The sequence below is a fragment of the Corapipo altera genome, unplaced genomic scaffold (genome assembly GCF_003945725.1).
Source record: "Corapipo altera isolate COAL_440 unplaced genomic scaffold, ASM394572v1 61, whole genome shotgun sequence".
In the NCBI taxonomy this organism is placed as follows: domain Eukaryota; kingdom Metazoa; phylum Chordata; class Aves; order Passeriformes; family Pipridae; genus Corapipo; species Corapipo altera.
In genome coordinates this window covers 1,147,208-1,153,207 of record NW_020884910.1, presented here as the reverse complement: position 1 = coordinate 1,153,207, position 6,000 = coordinate 1,147,208, and the positions used below count along the sequence as shown (strand labels likewise).

General features: G+C 43.9%; 1 long non-coding RNA gene across 1 annotated transcript in view; it reads left to right on the top strand.

Annotated features, from left to right (window-relative positions):
- Nucleotides 1-323: 323 nt before the first annotated feature.
- The window catches only part of LOC113951984, a 29,313-nt gene continuing 23,636 nt past the window's right edge, over nucleotides 324-6,000 (top strand). Inside the window, exon 1 of the long non-coding RNA XR_003529341.1 lies at nucleotides 324-653. This is a non-coding gene — a long non-coding RNA (uncharacterized LOC113951984). The remainder of the gene's footprint in view (nucleotides 654-6,000) is intronic.

Below are 6,000 nucleotides of genomic sequence, written 5' to 3'. Positions count from 1 at the left end.
CTTCCTTGGTAGTGGGTCGAGTCTTCTAGCTGAGCAACTGCATCTATTTTTGTTGCCCAGTGGGTTTAACTTCTAGTTTTGCAGACTGTACAGGAGCCACAGGCTCTGGGTTCTTGGCAGATGGGGAGTATTTGACATGGTGCCTGACCATCTACAGTGATCTATGCACAAGCAATGAAACAAGAGAGACCACTGCCTTGACTATATTGTGGAACAAGAGAGGGCCACAGGGAAAGCACACGCAGAGGACGTACTATTTTTGCACTCCTGCTATTCTGGGCAGTCCCTTCTATTGATTATATTACCATACACATCATGTTGCAAGGAAGGACCAAGTTTCATCAGCCTTGCATTCAGAGGCTGGTATGTTTCTATCCGGAACCAGATGGAAGTGGAAGAGGAGCCTTTGAGAACCTACACGCTGGAGAAATAGTACCACAGCAGTCAGCTTGCCCTTGCGCCAAGGGCAGCTAAGACTGTGTTAGCAAAAATAAGAAAGACTCTGCTGGGCCAAGTGCCATGTCCTAGCTCCATGCCTTCACTACCGAGCAACCCCCTGGCCGACAGCACTTCACTCCTGTCCGAGGGCTCATGGTTGAGCACTGTAGCATTGACAGGACAACAGCCCTGGGCTGCTGGCAGGTTGCAGGCAGGTGAGAAGACACTGGCTGGCTGCTCCTGGGAGCTCGGGGGGACTGAGACCATGAAAGTTTCTAGATGCTGTCTAGATTTACAGGTTGGATATGTCAGGTATGGTGGATAGAGCCAGGATTCAAGCTATGTGCATGGTTATTGTTCTGCAATTCTATTTCTATAATCTGTTGTGTAACTCGTAACAGCTACTGGGTGCTTTCATAGTGAAGGTTCTTATGGGTTATTAATGAATTGTGTTGTAGTAAGAGCAACAGTAAATAGAAGTTGCTAATTTAGTCAAGAACTATTTTAAGGTCTGATTGGTTTTGCTATAGCAGCCAAAGATTAACTTGGATTGGACATTGCTGCTTGCCTGGAAGGTCAAGCAAAACACCTCTATGTGTGAAGCAATGTTGCTGCATGTTACCAGGGGCCTCTGCTGGAATTGGAGGCAAAGGTGACTCCTGGGACTGGGCAGCACAATTTCTGACACAGCATACCACCACATTTTAAGGCTTCTTTAAAAGCTGGAGGTGTCCTAATGGAAATGCCAGGGAACATGTGCAGTCCCATTGTGATCCATTCAGGCAATGGAAGAGTTTTTATCTATGCAGATTGCCTGATGCTAAGAAGCCCTCATCTTCACTTTCATTAGCGAGTTACTTTTGTGAAGTTTTTCACTGGTTTTGACCATTCTGTTTCAAAGTGAAAAGCTTTTGGGAAGAAAATACACTGGAATAAATCAACCGGAGAGTTTGTATTGCACATTTCTTGCCTCAACTATCTTAAAATCCTGCAGATATTTTATTACACAAATACACTGGCTACTATCTCATTTTCCCTTTTCCAAATCTCTGAAAAACACAATCTGTTTAAAAACAACAAATTAGGCAACTAGTAAGGATAGTATTCATGTAAAACTATTTTTCCAAAAGATGGAATTATTTAAATTTTACCCCCCTGACTTTCAAATCTCTAACTTTCACGTTTTAAAGCCCTTCTCAGCAGCCATCAGGAAACCATACACGAACTCAATAAAAAGAAAGTTGACCTTTGGTTAAGCCCATAACTCTGACATAGGACCTCTAACTGCTGAGAAACTCGCACTAAATTAAGGAAATCTGAAGATGATTGCCACAGGAATCACACACACACAGAGCATATTCTGAGTTGGAAGAATCAGCAACTGGCTGGCCTAGGAGAAAACTGAAACAAAGATAACTTCATACTAGATCTAAGCCAGCACTGAGTTTCAAACTGACCTATAAAAACAACAGGAAGAGCCTGTAAAGCTATTCTCTGTAAAGCTGTTTCATTCCCTAAATCTGCCTTTGCTGTTAGAAAGATACACCTGAAGTCACATAGCTTTGTAGGGATTATTCAAATCAGAGACAGGAGTCTAAAGAATTCAGAGCATTGAAAAAATGTTACTCTTTATAAGCATGTTTGGGAAAAGAGTTTGGTTTTAGCTTGCTCTGGTGCTCAGGGATCCTAAAGAAAAAACTGAGTCTTAGTAATATCCTCCTCCCCATCTAGATCAAAATGTAAGAGGAATATATAAGACATTCCTCTCCAAGGCATGCTCCAAGGTACAGCCGGCTCAACAAAAGCATCACCAGAGGCCACTAAAAATCTGTCTTTTCAGCTCCTCTCAGTTTTTTTTATCTTTTTCTTTCCCTAACTAACTCACTAACTTCACTCTTTCACCCCATTGTCTCAAACCTTCTCATCCCTATTCCTTTTTTCCACTAATTTTCTTCACTAGATCTTTCTCTATTGTTCTCCCTTTAGTTTTCCCCTCCCAGTTCACCTTATTCCATCCCACAACTCTTGTTCTGTTCAGGATGTAGAAGAGTTGACCCAGCTTTTGATCCTGAAACAGGATCTTGCAGAATCACATCTTTAAACTATTTTTTTTCTGGTACTCATTTATGCAGGGCTTTACCTTCCTGTTGATTTCTGACAACATAAGTCACTCTCAATAGCTGATTTAACTTGGGATCATATGGCCCAAAAAGACCCTACCAATAGGTATGTCCGACTGAAGAAATGTCTCTCTTCTGCACAGGCACATATTCTCCCTTCATCTCCTACCTGATTTCTGTGTGCTGTCTGTCTTGCAGGAATGGCTTCCTTTTTTTAGACAACCCCCCCAAACAATCATAGGAATTTTATATATAATTTCCAAAATAGACATTGCCTTGCTACCCATCATCTCCTTTCCAAATACTGTCAGGCATTTGGCACTTCTGTGGCCTTCCAAATGATGGCACATACGTCCTCTGTCATGAGGGTTATGTAGCTTGATTTAGCTTATCTCCTCAGATCTGTGTCAGCAGAACTGAGAGCACATCTTGACATCCTGGATGAGGTACACAAAGTAGGTTAACTATCTGCCTTCACTTACAATGCAGCATCTGACAGTGAATGTTTAGCATCTGGTGTTTATCCATTTGGGGCCGTGGTAGTTATTTGTAGCTCAGACCAAGGGATTCATGCTCAAGGGACTGTGATAGCCTCTGCTGAGTCAAAATGCACCAATAGAACAGGACCAGCAAGCAGCTGTCAGGATCAGTGCATGGCCCACGCATGCATTAGGCTCCACTCCTGTTCCTGCTTAGGGATATCATAATAGCACCTAAAGGCTCACCTAGAATTAAGGGCTAACTAGCTGTACTAGATGACACACAAAGATACTGTGGAGGGCAGTCTGTGGTATAAAAAGTGAAGTGCTGACACAGGGTAGACAAAGGAACAAGAAAGCGTTACCTTCTCCAGATCAAAGACAGGAACGGAGTCAGTAACTCTGACTTCTCAAGGTCACACAAGAATTGAGCAACAGAGATGAGAACAGAAACTTTTATTTTTCCTGAGTCACAGCTCAATGTCTCAGTCACAAGACCATCCCTCATCTCTCACTCTTATGCCAAGGGAAGAACATGTCATTCCTATTTGCTCACTTAGCAGCTGTCCTACCTACAGATGATAGGGTCCTTCTAAGTGAGCAGGGTACCAGCAAGAGTGAAGTCTGAAGCAATAGGAACACATGAGAGCTTGCCTCCCTGCTGGAGGCACGTGACACAGCTGGTGTGCATTACAAAGGCTGCCCGATTCCTACAGCACCCTCAGGTTTCGTGCCTCATGAAGTTGACGCAGACAAGGAGAACTCGCAGCAGATTAGGTTTCTGAACATTTCCTTTATGGCATGTGGAGAGAATCTGAAGGAGAGCTCAACAGCACAGATATTTTCCTGGCAAGAGGAGAGCTTTGAAACTCTCAAGTGGTCCCAGAATAAACTTCATGACTTGGGAATGAACACAATGTGCTGACAACATCATCAGTTCACAGCTTTAAAGGCAACCTTCAGGGCAGCTTTTCTTGGTGCCCACTGCAGGGCTGTGATCCAGCCAGATTTTCTGGAAAGAAGGCAAAGGGTTGGGTGGGATGACACTGTGGGATGCTTCTGTGGCACGCATGGTCATTCCCATGGACATCAGCTCGGGCATCAAGGAATAGTGGGGGCACTCCCCCTTGAGAGGCAGATGTGAGTCCGAGCTTTCTGGTAAACCCAACCCTGCTGGTTGCAGTTCCTCTAGATAGGTTCCCCTCAGAAACCTGGAATCTTACTACAGGGGAAATGGAAAGGAAAGAAAATTGTTGGGACACAATCTGGGAGAGGAATTGCAATAAACACAGAGACATGGTCTAGGCTGGTATGACATAACCAGACAGGTTACAAAAGGCGTTATGGATACCTAACATAATCACAGAATGAAAAAGCTGTGATTAAGTGATTCTTTGCAGAAGACGGACAGCGATTTAAATGGGAGGAAAGCACTGGTCAGATAGATGGTTTGGGATGCACGGTGGCTAAAGAGCAGTGTGGAGGATTAAAAAAGATTATTCTGATGGAAGTAGATTTGGGGGCAAAATTCTGGCTTTATTGAAATCCAAGGCAGAGAAAGGCTTCACTGGACTCTGGGTTTGGCTGGGGAGATATGCTGTGCTTGTAAGCCTGCAGGAACTGTTTTTGCTCATAGTCGCAGTATGGTGCACGTATGGTACTGCCATGTACTTGTATGCCATCTAGACCTGTTCATGAGAAAAACTGCTGGTTAGAAAGCACTCCATCTTCAAAACCTTTTAAAACCTGGGGGAGTTCTATCAGAAATAGTGTGGCCAACAGGACTAGAGCAGGAATCCACACTGGTGAGACTGAACCTCGAATCCTGTGTTCAGTTTTGGGCTCTTCACTTCAAGAAGAACATTGAGGTGCTGGAGGATGTCCAGAGAAGGGCAATAAAGCTGGTGAATGGTCTGGAACACAAGTCCTATGAGGAAGGGCTGATGGAGCTGGGGTGATTTAGCCTGGAGAAAAGGAGAGCCAGGGGAGACCATATCACTCTCTAAAACTACCTGAAAAGAGGCTGTAGTGAGGTGGAAGTTTGCCTCTTCTCCAAAGTAACAAGCGACAGGACAAGAGGAAATAGCCTCAAGTTGCGCCTGGGGAGGTTTAGATTGGATATTAGGAAAAATCTCTTCAAGAAAAGGGTTGTCAAGTATTGGAACAGGCTTACCAGGGAAGTGTTTGAGTCACCATCCCTGAAGGTGTTTAAAAGACATGTAGATGTAGCGCTTAGGGACATGGTTTAGTGTTAAACTTGGCAGTGTTAGGTTAATGGTTGGTCTTGATGATCCCAAAAGTCTTTTCCAGCCTAAAGGATATTAAGAGTCTAATTAGTGTCTATCTGCAGAGATATTCCTGGGCTCAGGACATTTTCTAAAAGTGAGAGACCAGAAGTAGCCACAGAGCAAGACAGTCTTTCTTCAGTAGGGAGCCTCGCTTTGCTCCTCACCTTGTCCAGTTGGATGCCCATCTCCAAGCTGAGACCATTTTTCCTTCTTACAGAGGGAAGAGGAGTACAGACATTATTATTGTCTTAGTCACATCTGCCCCTAGTTTTAGGAACAGATCAGTTGCAACCAAAGCTACAAGCAAAAAGCTGGGAACAGCTGGGTAGGTTTCATAATTGAAAGAGAGAAATTCTAGTCTCCCCTCTGAGATTGACTTTACCCTTACAGACTCTCCCACCTGATGGAATGCAGTGTAGGAGACCATCACAGAGGAGCCATATAAAATTACAAACACACACACATATTGTTGCTGCCTGCCACCATGTCCTTGAGCAGACATAACCTTTGCTGGAGTTTAGTTCACCACTTTTTCCCTTCCTGTTTCTTATGCTGTATCCCCATACTGCAAGGTGATGCATTGCCACATCACCACGTACTTATTAAAGCCTGTGATGACAGTCTTAGAGCCAGTAAACTCCCACAGATACTTTAATCATGGGTCAAAGAAGGGGT